Raw genomic sequence first — 23,001 nt, forward strand, 5'->3', positions numbered from 1 at the left:
CACCCGCCTCGGCCTCCCAAAGTGCTGGGATTACAGGCGTGAGCCACCGCGCCTGGCCCCGAGATGACTTTTAATCTATGGGGGTAGAGCCAAGCCTGGAAGAGTGGAGGTCTGAGCATCACAGCAGGCCTCTCTTTTCCCTCCCCATCTTTACCCACCTGCTCTAGGCCTACCTTTACCCACCAACTCAGCCCACAGAACACCTGTCCATCATGAACCCCTCAGCAAGTTCCTGCATCAAGCAGGTGTACATGTCCCTGTCTCAGGGTGAGAAAGTCCAGGCCATGTGTATCTGGATCAGTGTTACTGGAGAAGGACTGTGCTGAGAGACCCATACCCTAGACAGTGAGCCCAAGTGTGTGAAAGAGTTGCCTGAGTGGAATTTTGATGGCTCTAGTACTTTATAGTCTGAAAGCTCCAACAGTGACGTGTATCTTATGCCTGCTGCCATGTTTCAGGACCCTTTCCACAAGGACCATAACAAGCTGGTCTTCTGTGAAGTTTTCAAGTACAATCGAAAGCCTACAGAGACCAATTTGAGGCATATCTGTAAATGGATAATGGACATGGTGAGCAACCAGCACATAACACGCTGGTCTTCTTTGAAGTTTTCAAGTATATCTGTAATGGATAATGGACATGGTGAGCAACTAGCACCTCTGGTTTGGCATAGAGCATAAATATACCCTCAGGGAGACAGATGGGCAGCCCTTTGGTTGGCCTTTCAATGACTTTTTGTGACATCAGGGTCCATATCACTGTATTGTAGGAGCAGACAAAGCCTATAGCAGGAACATCTTGGAGGCTCATTACGAAGCCTGCTTGTATGCTGGAGTCAAGATTGCAAGGACTAATGTTGATGTCATGCCTGCCCAGTGGGAATTCCAAATCGGACCCTATGAAGGAATCAGCATGGGAGATCATCTCCAGGTGGGCCGTTTCATCTTGCATCATGTATGTGAAGACTTTGAGGTGAGAGCAGCAACCTTTCATCTGAAGCCCATTCCTGGGAACTGAAATGGTGCAGGCTGCCACACTAACTTTCGCAGTAAGGCCATATGGGAGGAGAAAGGTATGAAGTACATTGAGGAGGCCAATAAGAAAATAAGCAAGTGGCACTGATACCACATCCATGCCTATGATCCCAAGGCGGGTCTGGAAAATGATGCCAGACATTTTCCTAACTGGATTCTATGAAACTCATGGCAGAAGCCACCCATCTGGAGCAGCTGCTGCTATGATGCCAGTTGCAGAGGGGGAGGTGCCACCGGGCTGTATGTCTGAGTTGGAGGAGTGGGAGCTACACTTTCCCAGGTGTAGCTGTAGCCTGCTAGCCAAGGTTATGGACCTGGCCATCCCTATGTTCTCAGGAATCTGGGAAGCCCTCCTTCCCCCAGACTGAGAAGTGCCTGCTTCTGCTGCCTGGCCTCTCCTGGCTCCTTGGTGCCCACTCTAATTTTGGAGCAAAGTTGAGGCTGAGCCCAGGCATGGTTACAACCTGGCTGGGTATGTGTACACTTGGGGCAGTGCTGACATAACAGGCCCCTGCAGCCTTGGGCCCCTTTGGACTAGGGGCATCTATGAGCACAGAAGGGAGGCCGAGCAAGGGTGAGGGAAGCTCCATGCGGGCCTGCAGGCACCCCTTGGCACAAACAGCCTGGGCTGCCTTATGTGGCAAGTGGATGGTGGCAGGAAGCAAACAGGCTCCAGTGGGGAAAGGAGTGGTTCCCCAGTGAGGCCCTACCTTCAAGTCAGGGATGGCCTGAAGCATGGGGGCTGGGATGCCTGTTCTGCAGATCAGAATGAGAACTTATGGTGCTTTTTCAGCTGCCCATGGCCACCCATGGAACCAATCAGCATGCACTTTCTCCCATCTGAAGCCCATAAAAACCTGGACACAGCTAGACTCAGGCAGACAACAAGATGACCTGAGGGCAGATAGAAGCTACTCATCCTGGGTCTCCTTTGGTTGTACTTTTTTTTTTTTTTGAGATGGAGTCTCACTCTATTGCGCAGGCTGGAGTGCAGTTGCACAATCTCAGCTCACTGCAACATCTCCCACCCAGGTTCAAGCAATTCTTCTGCCCCAGCCTCTCATGTAGCTGGGATTACAGGCACCTGCCACTGTGCCTAGCTAATTTTCATATTTTTAGTAGAGACAGAGTTTCACCATGTCAGCCATGCTAGTCTTGAACTCCTGGCTTCATGATCCACCCACCTTGGTTTCCCAAAGTGCTGGGATTACAGGCGTGAGCCGCTGCGCCCAGCCTGGTTATACTTACACCAGCAATGACTTATAGTTCCAGTAGCTCCATATTTTTATCAACACTTGGTAGTATCAGTTTTTTATTTTAGTGGCCCTTGTGAGTTTGTGGTGATAGATCAACTTTGTATGACATAGTTTTAAAGTTGTATTTTTCTGTTTATGAATAATGCTGAAAGCATTATCATATACAATGCTCATTATACATCTTCTTTTATATAGTATTCACATTTTTATTGTTTTTATTATCAGATTATAGGAGTTATTTTATGTTCTGAAAAAGAGTTGTCTGATTTTATAAACACATACACATCCCCTACATACAGAGACACACACATATTACTTCCGCCTCTGTTCTTAAAACTTATGAGTGAAAATCTAAACTATGTGCTATTTGTGTCTGATGCCTTCCACTCATACAATGGTTTTGAGATTAATTCATATTCCCCATGTGTTAGTATTTCATTACTTTGTAACACCATGTATTGTTATAAGTACTAGCAACCCTTCCTATCTCCCTCTTTCTCTGTGTGTGTGTGTTTAATTATATATTTCCTGTCTGAGCCTCTTACCTATTCACTTTTTTATTGATGTCTTTGGAGGAGCATAAGTGATTTTTTATGTGAAATTTATACATTTGTATTTTTAATAGACTTGCTTTAGTTTCCTATTGCTGCTATAACCAATTGGTAGAAATTTTGTAGCTTAAAATAACAGTAATTTATTATTTTACATTTCTGGAAGTCAGAATAATGAAAATGTGTTTGCTGGACTGCTCTCCTTCTGGAGGCTCTGTAAGGAAATCCATTGTGTTTCCTTTTCCAATTTGAAAAGGTTGTCTGCATTCAGTAACTCATGCCCCTTCCTTTAATTACTCTAACCTTTCTTCTTTTGTCACATCTACTTTGAGTCCACCCCTCTTCTATCCCTCATATAAGAACCCTTTTGAATATATTGGTTCTAGCCTGAAAATTCAGCATTCTTTCCATCTCAGGATTCTTAATCACATCTGAAAAGTCTTCTTTCTACGCTGTAAGAAGTGACATGGAAAGTGTATGAGCATGTAAAGTGACATGCCCATAGTCTCATGGAATTAGAGCATATGCATCTTCATGGGGGCATTATTTCATCTATGACATTACTTATTTGGTTCTAATAAATGTTTGCTTTCCACAGAATTACAATTATAGTTTCCTGTGTTTATACTAGAAGTTATATGGTTATAACCATACCACTTGGTCTATTTTTCATCTCAAATTATAATGGGATTGAATTCATTTTTGATTCCTACATTTACCCAGTATTTCCAGCATCATTTGTCAGAAAATGTTTTTTCATTAAACTATTTTGATACTTTTATCTAATTTTTCTTTACCATGTGTGCAAATCTACTTCTGAGTCTCTAGTTGATTACATACACAGAAATACCTGTTGACCAATTGTAGGTCTTCTTTTGAGAGATGTCTGTTCAGATCATTTGCTCATTTTTAAATCAGATTTTTTTGGGGGGATTGCTATTGAGTTGTATGAGGTCCTTATATGTTCTGATTATTGATTTCTTGTCAGATAGTTTGCAAATATTTTCTCCTATTCTGTAGGTTGTTTCTTCATTCTGTTTATTGTTTGCTTTGCATAAGTTCGATTAGCTTAGTATAATCCCATTTGTCTACTTTCACTTTTGTTGCCTGTGCTTTTTGAGGTTTTACCACAAAAATCTTTGCTCAGACCAGTCGATGTCCTGAAGCATTTTCCTAATGATTTCCTCCAGTAGTTTCATAGTTTGGGGTCTTACATTTAAATCTTTTATCTATTCATTTGATTTTTGTGCATAGGGAAAGATAAGAGTCTAGTTTAATTGTTCTGCATAAGGATATCTAGTCAATACCCTTAAAGAGACTGTCCCTTCCCCAATATATATTATTGGTACCTTTGTCAAAAATGAGTTGGCTGTAAATATACCGATCCATTTCTGAGTTCTTTATTTTGTTTCTTTGGTCTGTGTATCTATTTTCATGTCAGTGCCATACCACATTGGTTACTATACCTTTGTAGTTATAGTTGAATCTTGAACAACACAGGGAGTTAGAACTGCCAACTCTCACACATTTGAAAATTATTATATTTTTGACTTCCCAAAAACAAAACTAGTAATAGCCTACTATTGACTAGAAGCCTTACTAATAACATAATGTATTAGCATATATATTATGTATCATATATTACATTCTTTCAATAAGCTAATGTAAAGAAAAGAAAATATTAAGATTCATAAGAAAGACAAAATATAGTTACTATTCCTTAAGTGAAAGTGGATCATCATAAAAGTATTCTCATTGTATTTGCATTGAGTAAGGAGAGAAAAAGGAAGAAAAATCAGAATAGTTGGTCTTGCTGTCTTACAGGTGGCAGCAGCAGAAGAAAATTCAGATATAAATGAACCTGAAAAGTTCAAACTTGTGTTGTTCAAGGGTCAACTGTACTTTGAAATCAGGTTGCATGATGCCCCTGCTTTGTTCTTTATGCTCTGGATTGTTTTGGCTATTCAGGGTCTTTTGTGGTTCCATACAAATTTAAAAATTTTTTTTCTACTTCTGTAAAGAATGTCATTGGTATTTTGATACAGACTGCATTGAACCTGTAGATTGCATTGGGTTAAGAATGGACATTTTAACAAAATTAATTATTCCAATCCATGAACATGAGATATCTTTCCATGTTTCATGTCTTTTTCACCTTCTTTCATCAGTGTTTTATAGTTTTTATTGTTGAGGGCTTTTACTTCTTTGATTACATTTTTTTCTTATGTCTTTTTTTTGTAACTAGTACAAATGAAATTGTGCCTTTAATCCTTTTTCAGATTGTTCACGGATTGTTCAAATATTACTGTTAGAATATATTTGAACAATCAGTGAACAATATTTGAAACTTGTTAGAAGTAGCAGTAATATTTGAACAATCCATGAACAATCTTGCAGGATATAAAATCAGCATACAAATATTATTATTACTTCTAACAGGGTACTGTTACTTCTAATGGTAATATTTGTATGCTGATTTTATATCCTGCAAGTTTAGTGGCTTAGTTTTTCTGTTCTGACACCTTTTTGGTGGAAGCTTTAAGTTTTTCTAAATATAATATCATATCCACATACTGTGGTTTATCATAGGGTGAAGGGAGGGAGGAGAGAGAGGATCAGGAAAAATAACCAATAGGTACTAGGTATCAAGAAAAATAACCAATAGGTACCTGGGTGACAAAATAATCTTTACAAAAAACCCCATGACACAAGTTTACCTATATAACAAACATGCACATGTACTCCAAATTTAAAATAACTGCTAAACAAAAGAAGATGTCATTTGCAAACAACATCAATTTGACTTATTTCTTTCCAATTTAAATGCCTTTACTTTTTTTTCTCTTGCCCAGTTTATCTGGTTAGGGCTTTTGATACAATGTTAAATAACAGCAGTGAAAATGGGCATCCTTTTCTTGTTCTAGATTTTAGAGAACTTTCTATTTTTCTCTATTGAATATGGTACTGGCTGAGTTTTGCCTTATATGGCCTTGTTATGAGGTATTTTTCTTCCATACCCAGTTTGTTGAGAGTTTTTATCATGAACAGATATTGAATTTTATAGAATGCTTTTTCACATGTATTAATATGGTCATACAGTTTTTGTCTTTCATTTTGTTAATGTGATGTATTACATTTATTTATTTGTGTATATTGAATCATCCTTGCCTCCCTGGGATAAATCTTGCTTGACCATTGTGTATTGTCTTTTTTATGTGCTGTCAAATTTGGTTTGCTAGTATTTTCTTTTTTGAAGATTTTTCCATTTATGTTCACCAAAAATGTTGTCCTGGAGTTTTGTTTTTTAATTATGTCATTGTCTAATTTTTGTATAAAGATAATGCTGGTCTTATATAGTAAGTTTAGAAGTTTTCCTTTCTTAATTTTTCTTTTTTTTTGAAATTGTTTTAGTAGAATTGGTATTACTTCTTAAATTTCATCAGTGAAGCTATCAGATCCAGGTCTCAGGCTTTTCATTGGTGAGAGACTTGTTATTATCTTGTTTCTTGTTATTGGTCTGTTGAGACTTTGTATTTCTTCTTGTTTCAGTCTGTTAGATTGTGTGTGTTCAGGAATTTGTTCATTTCTTCTGGGTTTTTCTATTTGTTGATATATAGTTGCTGGCAATATTCTCCAGTAATTCTTTGTATTTCTGTTATACTAGATATAATGTCTACTTTTTCATCCATGATTTTATTTGGGCCTTCTCTCTTTTTTCTTAAACTAGTTAAAGGTTTGTCAATTTTATTTATCTTTTCAAAAAACTAACTTTTGGTTTTCTTGATAGTTTATTATTTTAAGTCCTTATTTTCTGTATTTCTGCTCTGATATTATTTCTTTCCTTCTACTAATTTGGGTTACTTTTTTTGCATTTCTAGTTTTTTAAGGTGCATCATTGGGTAGTTTATTTGAAGTCTTTCTATTTTTTTGATGTAAGCATTTATTGCTATAATCTGTCCTATTAGCATTGCTTTGGGGTATGTGGCATTTTCATTTTTATCTGTTTTGAGGACTTTTCAAATTTCCCTCTTAATTTCTTCATTGGCCCATTGATTGTTGAGGAGCACCTTGTTTAATTTTCATGTAATTACATAGTTTACAAAGTTAATCGCATTATTTAATTGTACATTTATTTCATTGTGGTAATAAAAGATATTTAATATGATTTTGACTTTTTGGAATTTGTTGAAACTTGTTTTGTAGACTAACATATCTTCTATCTTGGAGAATGTTCTATATGCTTATGAGAATAATCTATATTCTATAGCAATTGAATAATGCATTTTGCAAAGGTCAGTTAGATCCATTTGGTCTAGAGTGAAGTTAAATTCTAATATTTATTTGTTGATTTTCTGTCTGATGATTTGTTCATCGATGAAAGTGGAGTGTTTAAGTCCACTACTATTATTGTATTGCATTCTATCTCTCCCTTCAGATCTGTTAATATTTGCTTTACATATGTGTGTATATACATGTTTATAACAATTGTTAATGTCCTCTTGCTGAGTTGACCCCTTTATCACTATAAAATAACCTGTCTCTTTTTCCAGATTTGACTTGAAGTTTGTTTTTACTTTTTGTTTATTTTGTTTTGTTTTGTTTTTTGAGATGGAACCTCTTTCTGTGGCCCAGGCTGTATGTAGTGCAGTGGTGTGATCTCAACTCATTGCAAACTCCACCTCCTGGGTTCAAGTCATTCTACTGCCTCAGTCTCATGAGTAGCCAGGACTACAGGCCTGTGCCACCACACCTAGCTTTTTTTTTTTTTTGTATTTTTAGTAGAGATGGGGTTTCACTGTGTTAGGCAAGACGGTCTTTATCTCCTGACCTCGTGATCTACCCACCTTGGCCTCCCAAAGTGCTGGGATTTCAGGCATGAACCACTGCACCCAACCTGAAATCTGTTTTATCTCATATAAGTATTGCTCATTTTGATCTTTTTTGGTTTCTATTTGCATGGAGTATCTTTTTCCAGCCTTTCACTTTCAGTCTATGTGTATCTTTATAGGAAAAGTTAAGTTTCTTGTAGGAAACTCTGAATGGATGAAAAACAAGAAAAGAACTATATACTTGGGGTCTTGTTTTTCATCCATTAAGACATAATTTCTTTTTACTGGAGAATTAGTCTACTCACACTCAATTGATTGTTTTGTAACTACCCTTTCTTTTTTATTTTATTATATATCTTCCTTTGCAGTTAAGTAATTTTTTCTGGTAGTATGTTTTAAATTCTCTTTCTATTTTTAGTGTATCTATTTTAGCTTTTTGCTTTTTGGTTACCATGAGGTTTCCAAAAAAAAAAAAAAAACTTAATATTTTGAAAAGTTATTTTAAACTGATGACAGCTTAACTTTTGATCATAAAAAGATACAACAGAGAAAAGTAAAAAATGTCATGCTTTAACTTCTTCTGCTCCTAATTTTGACTTTGTGCTGTCTTTTTGTACATCCTATCTCATAACAAATTGTTGCTATTATGATACGTGATATGTTTGTTTCTTTATTATTCATATTAAATATATAAGTGGTTTGTATACCATAAATACACTATTAAAGTATTCTGAATTTACCTCTACTTACTTTTACTGGTGAGTTTCATACCTTCAGATATTTTCTTGTTGCAAATTAGCATCTATTTGTTTTACATTAAATAACTCCTTTTTTCATTACTTGTAAGAGAAGTCTAGTGGTGATGAGTTCCCTCAGCTTTTGTTTGTTTGTTTATTTGTTTGGGAAAGTATCTCTACACCATGTTTCAAAGAGAGTTTTGCTGAACACAATATTCTAGGGCAGCAGATTTTTTTTTCTTCTTCGGCACTTTGAATATGTTATCTCTACTCCCCCATGGCTTGTATAGTTTCCATGGAGAAGTCTATTGCCAAATGAATTGAATCTCCTTTATATTTCATTTATTTTCTTTCTCTTGCTGCTTTTAGGATCTTTCATTTGTCCTTAACTTTTGAGAGTTTGATTATTTTATGCCTGGAAGTAGTCTTACTTGAAATGAATTTCTCTGATGATCTTTGACCTTCCTGTACCTGGATATTTAGATCTTTTTATGTATTTGGAATGTTTTTCGTTATTATTTGTTTCAATAACTTCTTTAATCCTTGATTTTTTTAACAGTCTCTTGAACATCAATAGCATATATTTGTTTTTTGAAGCTGTACTCTAGATCTTGTAAGCATTCTTTGTTCATTTTCATTCTTTTACGTTTTTCTTCTACAACTGTATTTGTTAAATAATCAGTCTTCAAACTGCAGATTATTTTCTTCTGCTGTTGAGAGCCATCCCTCCAATGCACTTTCAGTTTGACTACTGCATTTCTCAACTCCAGGATTTATGTTTGATTAATTTTATTTTTAAATCACTTTATTAAATTTCTCTGAGAAATTTCTAAATTTATTTGTTGTATTATCTCACAGTTTTCTGAGTTTTCTCAAAATGTTATTTTGAATTATTGTTCTGAGAGCTCACACATTACCATTTCATCAGGATCAGTCACCGGCTTTCGTTTTGTTCATTTGGGGACGTCATACTTTCCTGTTTTTCCTTTTTGGTGCTAGATGGCATCCTTAGTGCAGATTTGCCAAATCCCTAAATTAGGTTTGAAACATTGTTGTCCCAGATGGGATGGGGGATCCCAATGGGAACATTCCAGCTGTGTGGAAAGGTTGGCCAGGGCTTTGTGCCCAGAGGACCCATGCAGCACAACCCCTGCAGTGTGCTGCAGAATGGCCACTGTGATTCGGTATTTCCTTTACTTGAGATGCAAAGCAGTTCACCAAGTTTTACACAATGGCAGATTCTAGCCTCACTTCCACGATTTGTCCCTAGCTACCCTCAGAAGTTTTAACCTGCAGACACTTGCAGTGCTTCCCATGTGGTAAGTCAGAGATGGTTTTCCTGTGGAAGAACCCAAGATGTTGGGAAACCTGACTTTCCACCTTGATCTTACTTTTTCTAGTGTAGAAACCATGAGATCAGGGAGAACTTTCCTGCGCTGGACCTGGCAAACGTGGGGAGGCTTATTCTGATTAGAGAGGTCCATTTCTCTTACCTTTTGCTAGTGATTTCTCACTTCTTTGTGGTCCCTCAGATTTTCCCAGTGTCAAATTATAATTCTGTGATATTTCTGGTTACAATCTTGATACTGTTTTGGTTTCCTGTTAGGGAGACTGATGCCAAATTGCCTCTACTCCCTCATTTTGGACATCCTAAGCACACTTTTAATATGATTTTATGTAACAGGATCCCATCTAGAATACCATTCTGCATTTAGTTGTCATGTCTTCTTCAGCTTCTTTTTGCTGGAATAGTTTATCAGACTTCTGTTTATAATGATGTTAACAGTTTTGAAATATACTTGACAGGCATTTTGTAAAATCACCTTAATTGGAATGTGCCAATGTTTTTCTCTTGTTTTGGCCAGAGTAAGAGTTTTGAGAAGGAATACCACATAGGTTAGTTATTATTTTCATCCTGTAATTTCAAGGGTACATACCACCAACATAATTGGCAGTATAGATGCTGGGATCTTGATGATGATTGTCTGGCTAAGGTAGTTTAGTTATATTTCTCCACTGAAAAGTTATCTATTTGCTCCCCTTTACGTATTTTACACTTTACAAAGAAGGCATTAAGTGCAGCTCATACGGAAGATATGAGGGTTATATTCCACCTCCTTGGGGACTAGGGGACTCATGAATTGTTCAGAATGCTTCTGTAAGGAAGATCTGTCTCTTCCTCTATTGACTGATTTTTAAATACATTGAAGCAACTTTGTGTTAGTGACATAAATAATATTTAATGATATTGTTGGGACTCAAAAAATAATGCTCCAAAGTGTAGTGCTTTGGCATGCTGAGTGATTTTACCTAAGGAAGAACCAAGCACCCTCCCTTGCTCCCAGCACACAAGTCTCTCATCCCTTTGCAAATAAGGTACATTCATCCAGAAGGAATGCAATTATCCCAGGCCACCTCCCATACTCTCATCAAACAGAGAAGATTAATTTACAGGATAGAATACTCGAGTTAACTCTACACCTTGAGACCAGAGGAACTTAATCCCAGGCTATACTCTGTTCTTTTCTCATTCATCTCCCCTAAAAATAATTTACTCCTTTGCTAAAATTGCCTACCTCCCTCATTTTCCTTTCCCCTATGAATAGAATATTTAAGCTTCAACCATCGGGCCCTTCTTTGAGTTTTATACTTTGCATGACTCCTGTGCACTTGAAAATTAATACATTTTGTATGCCCTCTCTCCTGTTAATTTGTCTCTTGCCAGTTTATTTCTGCACACTCACTTATCAATCTTTCAAAGAGAAAGCTAAAACTCGTACAATGTACTATTGATTTAATTTTGTTATGATTCTCTTAAGGAATTTTGAAACACTGTTAATAAAAAATGTTTTTTTTCTTTCCTTGCAATGTTGTGTATGGTTTTGATATAATGGATATGCTGGCCTCTACCTGCAAAGAATTTGCACAAAGCTTATAGTATTTCATCTTTGAATGTCTGACAAAATTCACCAGTGAAGTCATCTAAGACTAAAATATCCCTTGAGAAAAATTAGAATTGCAATTGTTTTCTTTCTTTCCTTTTTTTCTTTTATTTCTTTTAGAGATAAGATCTCACTCTCACCCTGTCTGGAGTGCAGTGGTTCAATCACAGCTCATTGCAGCCTGAAACTTCTGAACTCAAGCAATCCTCCTACCTCAGCCTTCTGAGTAACTAGGACTCTTGGGCCCAAGTGATCCTCCTGACTAGCTAGAACCAGCTAACTTTCGTAAATGTGTTGACCTGGTCTCAAACACCTGACCTCAAGTGACCCTCCTGCCTCAATCTCCCAAAGTCCTGAGATTATAGGCATGAACCATTGCAACTGGCCCACAAAATTAATTTTTTAATATATATAAAGCATTTGGAGGTTTTCAAGGATTTTGTGCTTATTTCTAAGTTGTTAAATTTATTGGTCTGAAATATATAAAAACTTCCCAATTGAATGGATCTTTCCAGTACCCTATAAAGATCTATTCTTCCTAGTGTTTTTGCTGTTGTATAATTCCTTCCTTTTGATTGTGGGATCTATGTAGTAACTTTCATCTAAAAATTGTTGCATAACTATAGGTCGTTTATGTTCAATACATGTGTCATGATACTTTAACTTCAAACTCTAAACTGCCTTGAACTAGAACATTAAGTTGCAAAGAATTGAAAGCAATAAAATTCTAGGTTAAAAATAGAAAAGTGTATATTTATATATAAGATTACATCCAGTTTTACAAACTTACATATTTTTTAATTTTTCATTTCTTCATTTTTAAAGTTTTCATTTATTTATTTTTAATTTTTTATTAGTTTTGGTAGCAAATTCATTTGCAAAAAGCAGTTGTGCGATTTCTGCAGCATTCTCAAGTTGCCATTAATGAAAATCACTGTCAAATAAAAAATACATTTGTTATGTGATTAAATGAATGTGCATGCTTTCTTTGATTACTTTAACATATTTACTCATATTTATACATTCCAAGTTCTACTCAATTCTGTAAAGAGTTAAGTCAAGTAAGCAACCCCAACTGTTGTCTATGTAGCTAAATAACTACGAATGAGCAAAACCTGCATTATTTGTATACAAATATGTCAGTTAATTTTAGAATTTATTATTTAAAATATTTAATTCATATAAAATTTTAGATTTAAGATACATAAGTTATAAAGTTAATAATAAACAAGAATCTAAAAACTAGCTTTTTAGAAAATACTACCTATGTCTTTCATATTACAGTTAAATGCTACTTTGCCACTACTATAATACTATGATACTTTGTTTTCAAAACATTTATGGCTTTATTATAAAGAATTCCACACTTAATTTTTGTTTTAGAAATTTTCAAAGGTGTATAAATTACATTATGTTGTTTCTATTATTTTTTTTTTGATACCTTTCTTTTGTACTACACTATATATTTTTTGGAATTCATTTATATCAATCCATATAATTGTAGTTTTCAAATTTCACAAGTGCAGAGTATTTTATTATATGATTATCCTATAAGATATTATATTCAATTAGGAAATTTCTATAGTTTTTACTCTTATAGTCAATGTTGCTATGAATGTAGTTAAAATTATTCATTGAGTTTGTGTAAAAGTTATCTAAGGTAAATACCTAGAAATGAGATTCAACCTTCTATAATATATCTTGCTGTTTTACATCCTCATCAAACTTGATAATATGACATTCAAAATTTTGACCAATTTGTTAAGATAAAATATTTTGTTTTTATTTTTTATTTCAGTGATCACTAATATGATTGACCTTTTTTGCTATTGTTTATGTTTATTGTCCAACCTTTCTTCTTTCCCAGAAATTCCTGGATATGCATTTGATCATTATAATCATGGATTTCTATATTTTTAATTTAGGCGTTCTTTAAAATTTAAGGATATTAACCAATAATCAACTTGATTTTTATTCTCTACTTATTTCTCCAGGTTAGGGATTGTCTGCTCATTTTCTTTTGGGAATTTTTGATAAACTGGCATTTTAAATTTAGTTCCTGTCAAACTTATTTATTTTTAAATTATTGATTTATGTGTTTTGCATCTTGTTTAAAAGACTCTTTATCATTCTGAAGTTTTGCTGTTAATATTTAAGCCTTCATTTTAAAAAGAAAATATTTCTGTGTAGTGTATGAAAGAGACTAAATGCTATTTTTAAATATTATGAAGATAAAAATATTTATAAATTTATTAAACACTCCTGATACGGTTTGGCTCTGTGTCTCCACTCAAACCTCATCTTGAATTGTAATCCCCATGTGTCAAGGGAGGGACCTGTAATCCCATGTCTGCAGAGAGGGCGGTGATTGGACATGGGGGTGGTTTTTCCCATGTTGTACGCATGACAGTGAGTGAGTTCTCATGAGAGCTGATGATTTTTTAAGTGTCCAGCATTCTCTTATTTGCACTTACCTTTCTTGCTGCCTTATGAAGAAGACTCCTGCTTCCTCTTCTTCCATGATTGTAAATTGCCTGAGGTTCCCAAGCCGCGTGGAACTGTGAGTCAATTAAACTTCTTTGCTTTATAAATTAGTCAGTCTCAGGTATTTCTTTATAGCAATGTAAAAACTCATTTATCCAGAGTTCTATTTCCATTTTTTATATGTCATAGTTGCATATATCTCAATTTGCTTGCATTTTGTTCTCTGTTCTGTTTTATTTTTCTATTCATGAACAATTACACATCTTTTATATAGGAAATGAGTGAAAGAGAAAGTGTTTTCTTGCATTTTTTAATGAGCATAGTTCTTATCCTTGCTGTTTGTTTTTCCTTTTAGAATTATTTTATCAGTTACCATAAAAAGCAATGTTGGAAGTTTATTATAATTGGTATATAGATGATAGACAGAAAGAGAGAGAGAGATGATAGATAGATAGATAGGGAAATTTTATTCTTTATGGTTGAATTTTAAATCTATATGCATGATACAGTTCATCATCTACTAGGTTTCCCTATTTTAGTTTTAAATTTTCTTCATGTAAGTACAGTTTCAATAGTAGATATAAAGTTCCTTTTGTTGTCTCTTTTTGGGATATCTTTGATAGTTTGTATTTTTTCAAGTATCTTGTTCATTTTATTGAAGGACTTATCTCAAGTTTTACATAATATTGCCTCTTTAAAATTTTTTAGGTGTACATTACGTCAAATAATATTCTCTTTTTATTGTTGTAATTAACATTTTTGACAGAACAGTGAAGTCATAATCACCACCCAAATCAAGATGTGTAACAGCTGTATCCCTTTTAGAATGTTGTTTCATTACATTCTGTAGTCAACTACTTTTACTCCAGGATCTGGCAATTATGTATTTGTTTTCCATCCCTATGTTATTGTGTATCTCAAAATCTTATATGTGTGTATCTAGCCCATTTAAGTTTGACTACTACCACTTAATAATTGCTCTGAGATTAAGGTACATTGTTGTATGTATCTGGACTTCATGGTATCAATCACTGAATAGTATATTGTTGTATGAATGGCATAATTCATTTATCTATTCATAATATAAATATCATTGTGATATTTTACAATTCTTAGAAGAAGTTGTAAAGAAATTATGAGATAAATATTTTGTCTTTGTTCTGATTTCCTGACCCAAAGCTCCCAAAATACTTGTAGTTTTCTTAGAAATGAAAGTGAGAATCATCTTCTGTTGCTCATGATAAACTCCTTTCAATCATACCTCATTTTGGCTGATAAAATGACTCTTGGTGGTACCTTCATAGCTTCAGAATGGGGGCTGTTTGCCAGGAGAAGAAACGATGGGATTAGAGGATTCTAACTTTCAGCCCCATCCCTGGACTCGTGGTGAGAAAAGAGTACTGAATATTGAGTTAATCACTAACGACCTGTTACTGAATCAACTATTCTTATGTAATTAGAGCAAAAAAAAAACTAAATGAAGGGATTTAGAAAGCATCTGAGTTGGTGAACATATCTAGGTTTTAGAAGAATGAAGTGTCCAAAGAGAGCATGGAAGCTCTCTGTACCCCTTTCTCTTATTTCCTGCTCTGTGCATCTCTTCGATTTGGCTGTTCTTGAGTTGTATTCTTTTCTTAATTAAAAAAAAAAAAGGTAAAAATAAGTGAAGGGTTTTTTTTGTTTGTTTTTTTTGTTTTCCTGAGTTTAGTGAGCCATACCAGCAAATTATTGAACCAGAGGAGGGGCCCATGGAAACTTTAAATTTACAGCTAGTCAGAAGTAATGGAGACCCAGGTATTGTGACTGGCATTTGAATTGGGCAGTATGTGGGAATGAGTGGATAACTTGTGGAATCTGAGACTAACTCCAAGTAGATTGTGTCCAAATTAAATTTAATTATAAAATACCCAGCTAATATTAGAGAACTGTTTGGCATGGGAAACACACCTACACACACACACACACACACACACACACACACACACACACACAGATATTTGGTGCCAGAAGTGGTATTATAAAAACAGGTCAGAGGTTTTTATATCCCCAGTTTTTGGAGATAATAAATCTAGCATAAATGTTTGAACACAGGATTTGTATATATATATAACATTTAAATTCCTTTTAAGTAAGTACATAGGAGTGGCATTCCTTGATTGTATGGAAAGCGTATGTTTAATTTTGCAAAACATTTCCAAAATATCTTATGTTTTTCTGCTTCTTTGTGTATCTAGTGACTTTTTACTGAAAGCTAGACATTGGAATTTTTGTTTTTAGTGGCTGAATTTTGCTGTATTTCTTCAAAAAGCTTTTTTTTTTTTTCTGGAATGTAATAAGGTATTTTAAATTCTTCAACAGTTTAATTTTATTCCTACAGACCACAATTATACTTTTAAAGTGTAAGTCGGAACATGTTGTTCCTTTGCTCAAATTTTTCAACGGCACCTTAATGTCTTTAAAATAGCCAAGAAGGACAAATATGATCTGATCCCCTAATTAATCTTAGTGCATTAAGTCCTACTACATGTAAGAAGAGGTCAAAATAGCAACATCAACAGAGTTTGGAAGAAGTTGATTCTAGCCTTCATGGATGACTTTGAGGGGGTTCAAGACTTCAGTGGAAAAAAGGGCTACAGATGGGGTAGAAATAGCAAGAGAACTAGAAATAGAAGTGGAGCCTGAAGATGTAACTGAATTTCTACAATCTCAGGAGAAAACATCAATAAATAAGAAATTGCTTCTTTTGAATGAGCAAATAAAATGGTTTCTTCAAGTGAAATCTACTCCAAGTGAAGATTTTATGAACATTCTTGAAACAACAACAAAACACTTAGAATATTTCATAAACTTAGCTAATAAAGCAATAACAGGGTTTGAGAAGATTGACTCAAATTTTGAAAGCAACAGTGCTGTGAGTATAATGCTACCAAAACGCATCACATGCTACCAAGAAAGCTTTAATGAAAGAATCGACTGGTGTGGGAAAATTCATTATTGTCTTATTTTAAGAAATTGCCAGAGCCATCTCAGGCTTTAGCAATCACAACCCTGATTAGTCAGCAGCTGTCAGCAAGAAGGAAAGACCCACCACCAACAAAAAGATTACAACCCAGTGAAGTCTCTAATGATCATTAGCATTTTTTAGCAATAACGTATTTTTTAATTAAGATGTACAATTATTTTAGACATAATGCCATTGCATACTTAAGCTACAGAACAGTATATATGACTGTGAGTTATATAATTGTATATAACTTCTATATGCACTGGTAAACTAAAAGATGTGTGACTTGCTTTATTGTGGTGCTTGTTCTATTGTAGCGGTCTGGAACTGAAGGCCTATCTCTGAGATATGCTTGTAAAGGCTAGGTCTGGTGCATTGTGATATGAACATTTGCAAAACTGCTAAATTTTTTTCAAAAGGTGATTCCTGGATCCAAAATGTACTAAAGAGTTAATCAAAATAATGGCAAATGCTCACAAGATAATTGATATAACAAATAAAATAAGCAATAAAAAGCCCATTTATACAAAATACTAATTAGTCGGCAACTACTGTGCCCTATTATAAGAAATAACTCTAAAACTTTTATTAGAGAATATTCTGTCTGTGATTTGATTCCACTAAGTTAAACAAGTTCCCAATTACTGTAACCTGCTTTTGAACAATATTCACTGCCAGTCACAAGACAACAAAGCTGTTTTTAAAGGTCTTGTAGAAGAGCAGATGTGCTTTTAAAACCTTATTTATGCATAATATGTGCTGTGCACAGCTCATTTCTTTAATCTTGTTGAAAAAAATGCACAGCTCCTTAAGTTGTTGACTACTTTGGTATTTTGAAATAATTATGTGTTATTTTCAGTTCAGTGGTAGATGGAGTATTTTAGACACACTTGAAGTTGATTTTTTAATGAGTAAATGTAATGATATAGTTTGCATGTTATAAAGCTCTCCAAATCTTACAATATGCATAAAGTAACATTTTAAAGACTCTAAGTTACATTTTTAAAGATTGGAAGAGAAACTCAAATTTAAATGAAATGCAAAGCATTCAAGACTCTAAGTTCAAAGAATTTTAAGAGCAATTTGGCAAGACATTTAGTCTATTTCAATAAAATGAAAGACATTGAAGAATTCTTATTCGTATTTATATGAATGGTAGCCTACTCATTCACTTTTACATTTATTTATTAAAGATCTGGCAAAAAAATTTAAGTAAAATATAATGGAAAAATATGAAATAAAGTGATAAAATTAACAATAAAATAAATAGGAGCTATTTTGACTTTTGGAAGGAAATTATGATAAAGTAACTTTCATATCATACCAAAAGCAATCACTTGCTAAAGGCAAAATACATCTTTTCATAAAATATTTCATCATATGTGAACATTGGAAAGTATTTGTTTCTTGTTGTTTTGATCCAAGATACTAACCTCCGTAAACATAATATGAAATCATAGTAGTTCAACCTATAATGAAAATTCAAAGACAAACTTAATTCAAGGATTAAAGAGAGTTGCCAATGCCCAAAAGATTTCAGTTACTATGCAAAAAGTTTTGAAATACACAGAGTGCTGTTCATACATATATGAAAAATAACAATAAAGGTTTCCTAAAATTTTGCCACAACCTCAACAAGTTGCTTAAGATTTACAATAATGAGTTTTAAGTTAAAAGAAACTCTTCTAAAGTATGAATAATAATTATTTAAAAACAAATGTCAATTGCACTGGAAGAAATATGTATTAATTTCTAGCTTCTGTTTCTAAAATAATATTACAAAATTGTTGGCACATGCCGATACATTCAAAGTATATGTAGCCAAAACTGCAGGAAAAAGAGGAAAAAAGCATGTTGTTGATGATGTTAAATTGCATTGTCTGTGACCATAAAGGCCTAGTTGACTGATCCATTTTAGTTTTGAATCCAAAACTATGGTTTCTTTTAATACTCCATAGCATATTTCTAAAAACTAAGCATTCCCTAATTAAAACAAAACATATAGAGCTGGTAAAATATCTGTATTTTTGTCTTAAACCATGTATATTATGGAACAAAAGGAAAAGAGGTAAAAAACCTTAGGAAGGTGCTAGAGAAGTAAAACGGTTTAATGAATAAAAAACACTTTGCTTTGCTTATAAAACAGTATATGTGTGATTGAACACTTAAAACACAAGGAAATCTAAAATCTTAAAAATAAAATTTAAATTATTCATTTTTTTCTATAATAAATTATTGGAAGTAAATTTAATTTATAATGTGATCATACTTTTATTTTTGTGAACTGTTACAGGCATGTGTCCCCCATACCCAAATTCATATGTTGAAACCCAAACCCCTAACATGACTATCTTTGAAGATAAGGTCTTTAAAGACTTATGTAATTATGTTAACATGAATGCATAAGGGTGGGCCCTAATTTAATGTTACTGATATCCTTATAAGAAGAGGAAGAGACATCAGGAATGTGTCCACAGACAAAAGGCCAAGAGAGGACACAGAGAGGATCTGGCTATGTGTTGGCCAAGGAGAGAGGGAGGCCTCAGAAGAAACCAGTCAATATTTTGACTGTGAATCTTCTCCAGAACTTTGGAAATAAATATCTGATGTTTAAGCTACCCAGTTTATGGTATTTTATATTGCAGCTATTATAAGCTAATGCAATACAATAACAATACATTTAAAAATTAACTAAACTTTTTTTCTGTTTTATGCAATATCTACAATTGGAAATGAAAATGTGTACTCTTAAATAGATTACTTGAATTTTGAGACTTAGAATTTAGCTTTTACTGGTTTGTAAGAAAAATAGTCTACTAATTGCAAAATGCCAATAATTATTCAAAGTGTGGCCTGATCATTCAAAAAACTTATATATATATATATATATATATATATATATATATATATATATATATATATTCAGAATCCTGTGGTGATTTTTAGAAGGAATATATAGTCTATAAGTTTATATGTAAATGAAATAATAAAATCATGTCATATTTATACCTTCATAAAAAGCATTTGCATTATATCTAAAAAGACAGATTTATTTGTAGCTATCTTTAAAGCCTCAATTTTTAATTATTTCAGCAAGTTATATTTTGATTATGGATAGTGATTAATTTTAACAAAATGTTAAATAAAACTTTATTTTTAATTTCTTTTTAATTAACTTGCAGAAACAACTCTGTATGCTAAGCTTACCTGAGGCACTTAATAAAGCTTTAGTCCAGTAATACTGTAGTCTTCAGAGGAAAATGAAATTAAATGTAGAAAGTATACATTGATGCCTTAAGAATTAATCATGTTGATAACAAGCAGTAAATGTATTTATAGCATTTAACATGTATTATTCACTATCACTATTATACTCACTGCTATACAAATGTAATTCACTATTGTATATTGATTCATGTTGATTCAATTTGTCTTAAAAACAGTCAAGAAATCTCATGTTATTTTTTGTTATTAAACAAAAAATTTAGAAGATATTGCAGACAGTACTTGCATATACCCCTATAATCAGTGTCCTCTATTATTACATATTATATTAATATAGGATATTTGTCATGTGATGAAGCAATATTGATATAATATTATTTACTAAAGTTCATAGTCTATTCACATTACCTTAGTTTTGTCCTTTTTATGTTCCACAATCTCACCCAGATTAGCACGTTATATTTAGTTGTCATGTGATTTTATGTTACTGTTGGCTGAGTCCATTTCCCAGACTTTCCTTGTTTACGGTGCATTTGTTTTAAGGTGTATTGGTCAGGTATATTGTAGGAATTTTTTTTATTGGAATTTACTTAATTTTTAATGAATAAACTGGAATTATACATTTGGGGGAGGAAAGACAGCATTAAAATGCCGTTTTGTCACATAATTTCAAGGATACATATTTTATTCAACAGGATTCAACATTAACATGACTGTTAATGTTAGTCTTGAATATCTGAGTTAAATAATGTTTCTCAGATTTTTCCAGTTTCAGGTTACTCTTGTTTCTTTCCCTTTCCATACTCTACTCTTTAGGGGAACATCACTAGGTGTATCCCACACTTAAGAGGTGCAGAGCTGTGCTGGCCTTCTTCAGCATGAAGAAAATTCCATAATTTATTTTGGATTCTTCTGCATGAAAGATTTGCCTCCTCTAGTCCACTTATTAATTTTATTATTTATTTATGTATATATGCATTCATTAATATTTATTTTATACTTTGAGTTATAGTCTGGCAGTACCATATTTATGGTATTTCTCCAATTATCACAGATTTGGGTATTGGAAAAACTCATTTAGTTGGTTACTATGTGTCCCTTTGACATATCTATCCCATATGGAATTTTTGTTTGTTTTTGCACATTTGGTTTATCTTGTTATTCTTGTTTTTAAGCAAGTCTGTATTTCCTAGTACTATGAGATATTTCAGGTTCATCTAATATATTTCATGTCATAGTTCTAAAAGCATTCATTTCTCCAAAAAGCCCTGGTTCCTTTTATTGGAAATTGGTATTAGAAAGGAAGATATGCATTTTAGGTGCTCTTCTTGCCACTGGAGTGTCATTTTTTAGGACACTTCAGCTGACAGAAAAAACAGAGATATGGCAGAAGCACTGTCAGGTGGCTGGAAATGGGGGTTTAGGGGAGGGGGTTGGAGGTCATGCCTAATCTTCCTCCGTAATAAGAAGCGACGTGTCCCGCTGTCCTGGCTCCGTGAGTCCACTGGGATTGGGCCTGGGCGCTGGAGCTGCCGTGGCTCCTTGTTCTTCCTTGCGGGGGGGGTGTTTTTACTATAAAAGCTGGCCGCAAAGCAGTATCCTGTACACCACTCTATGTTGAAATAAGACTGAAAAATACCTGCACCATAGATGGATTCTTGATGTTATTATATGTCATTCTTAATGAAAATGAAAATTTCCCCAGAGAACTCTCTCTTCATTTTGGTAGAGAGTTTGTAGACTGTTTTCTTTATTTAATGGACACCTATAGTTTTACAACTGTGAAGCTACTTTGGATTTGGGACAAGATGGAAAAACAGTAATACAAATCTGAAGTTCATAAAGCTTCATTAATAATTGATTTGTTTGGGAATGAGCATTATAATTTTACAAAAAATCTTGAAAATCTCATGTCTACCTTTCAAGAGAGTTACTGTTCCAACTGGCGATGCCCAACTCGAGTGCAGGAAGATCAGCAGCACACAATTAATATAAATCCTCCTCAAGAAATTCCACATGGAAACTTGATAAGACTGGCTGTGGATGAGTTATTCTGTTCCAAGATTGAATTGTGTGAAGGGCATGGGTGTGGTGGCTTAAGAGAATTTTCCCAAGGAATTTTCTGCCATGGGGCACCCCCTTTTGTTGTCTTAAATATGCAGCATTGGAAATCTGAAGATCTGGCATATGTACCCTATTACTTGGATTTGTCTGATCACAAGTATTTATTAGAAGGTGCCACATTATTTAACAGAGGAACATCATTATTCTGCAGCTTTCCAGATTGATGGACATTGGATGCACTATGATGGGCTCAGAAATGTGAATTTAATTTTGTTAAATAAACCCCCAGAGTTTCTTCTCTTGTCATCATTGGTTTATATTCTAGCAACAGAGAAATAAATATAGACTGATGCTAAAAGTTGTTTTCCCTCCTGCCCATGCTCCCCCAGATGAAGGGCTTATTTTGTGTGTTCTTGGTATCCAAGGAAACAGTTCAACTATACAGTTTCAGAGGTGTATTTTCAGTGTTTAACCCCAGGTAAATGTTTTATATAGAGGATCTATGAAAAAATGTTTGTATTTCTTTATTTTATATTTCCTGAGTTATTTTTATATGAGCATATTTTATGTTGAAATAAAATATATCTTGTGGCCTTTGTATTTTTTATTTATATGTACCTCAAAGATTTTTACAATTCTGTCCTTGAATTCAAGAAATATTTTGTCATCTGAATTTGAAATTTTTCTTCTTGGATATCCAAGTAAAACCTAGGCAAAAGTCAGTATTTCAGTTTATATAATTTAATAGTTCGAAATATAGCTAACTATATTTCTTTGCCCTACCTCACTATAATCCAAAGTGCACTATTTGTTCTAGTATGGATTTGAATGTACAATTTATGGATGGCTTAGTTTATTAATTTGATTTGCCCAAT

General features: G+C 33.8%; 2 pseudogenes; both read left to right on the plus strand.

Moving 5' to 3' along the window:
* The first annotated feature begins 212 nt into the window (after window positions 1-212).
* LOC105718367 (glutamine synthetase-like) lies at window positions 213-976 on the plus strand (annotated as a pseudogene).
* A 186-nt stretch (window positions 977-1,162) lies between these two features.
* Window positions 1,163-22,494, plus strand: LOC105718366 (uncharacterized protein C14orf28-like; annotated as a pseudogene).
* The last annotated feature ends 507 nt before the right edge of the window (window positions 22,495-23,001 follow it).

Source organism: Aotus nancymaae, unplaced genomic scaffold (genome assembly GCF_030222135.1).
Source record: "Aotus nancymaae isolate 86718 unplaced genomic scaffold, 86718_ANA_hifiasm-v0.15.2.pri h1tg000008l, whole genome shotgun sequence".
Classification (NCBI taxonomy): Eukaryota; Metazoa; Chordata; class Mammalia; order Primates; family Aotidae; genus Aotus; species Aotus nancymaae.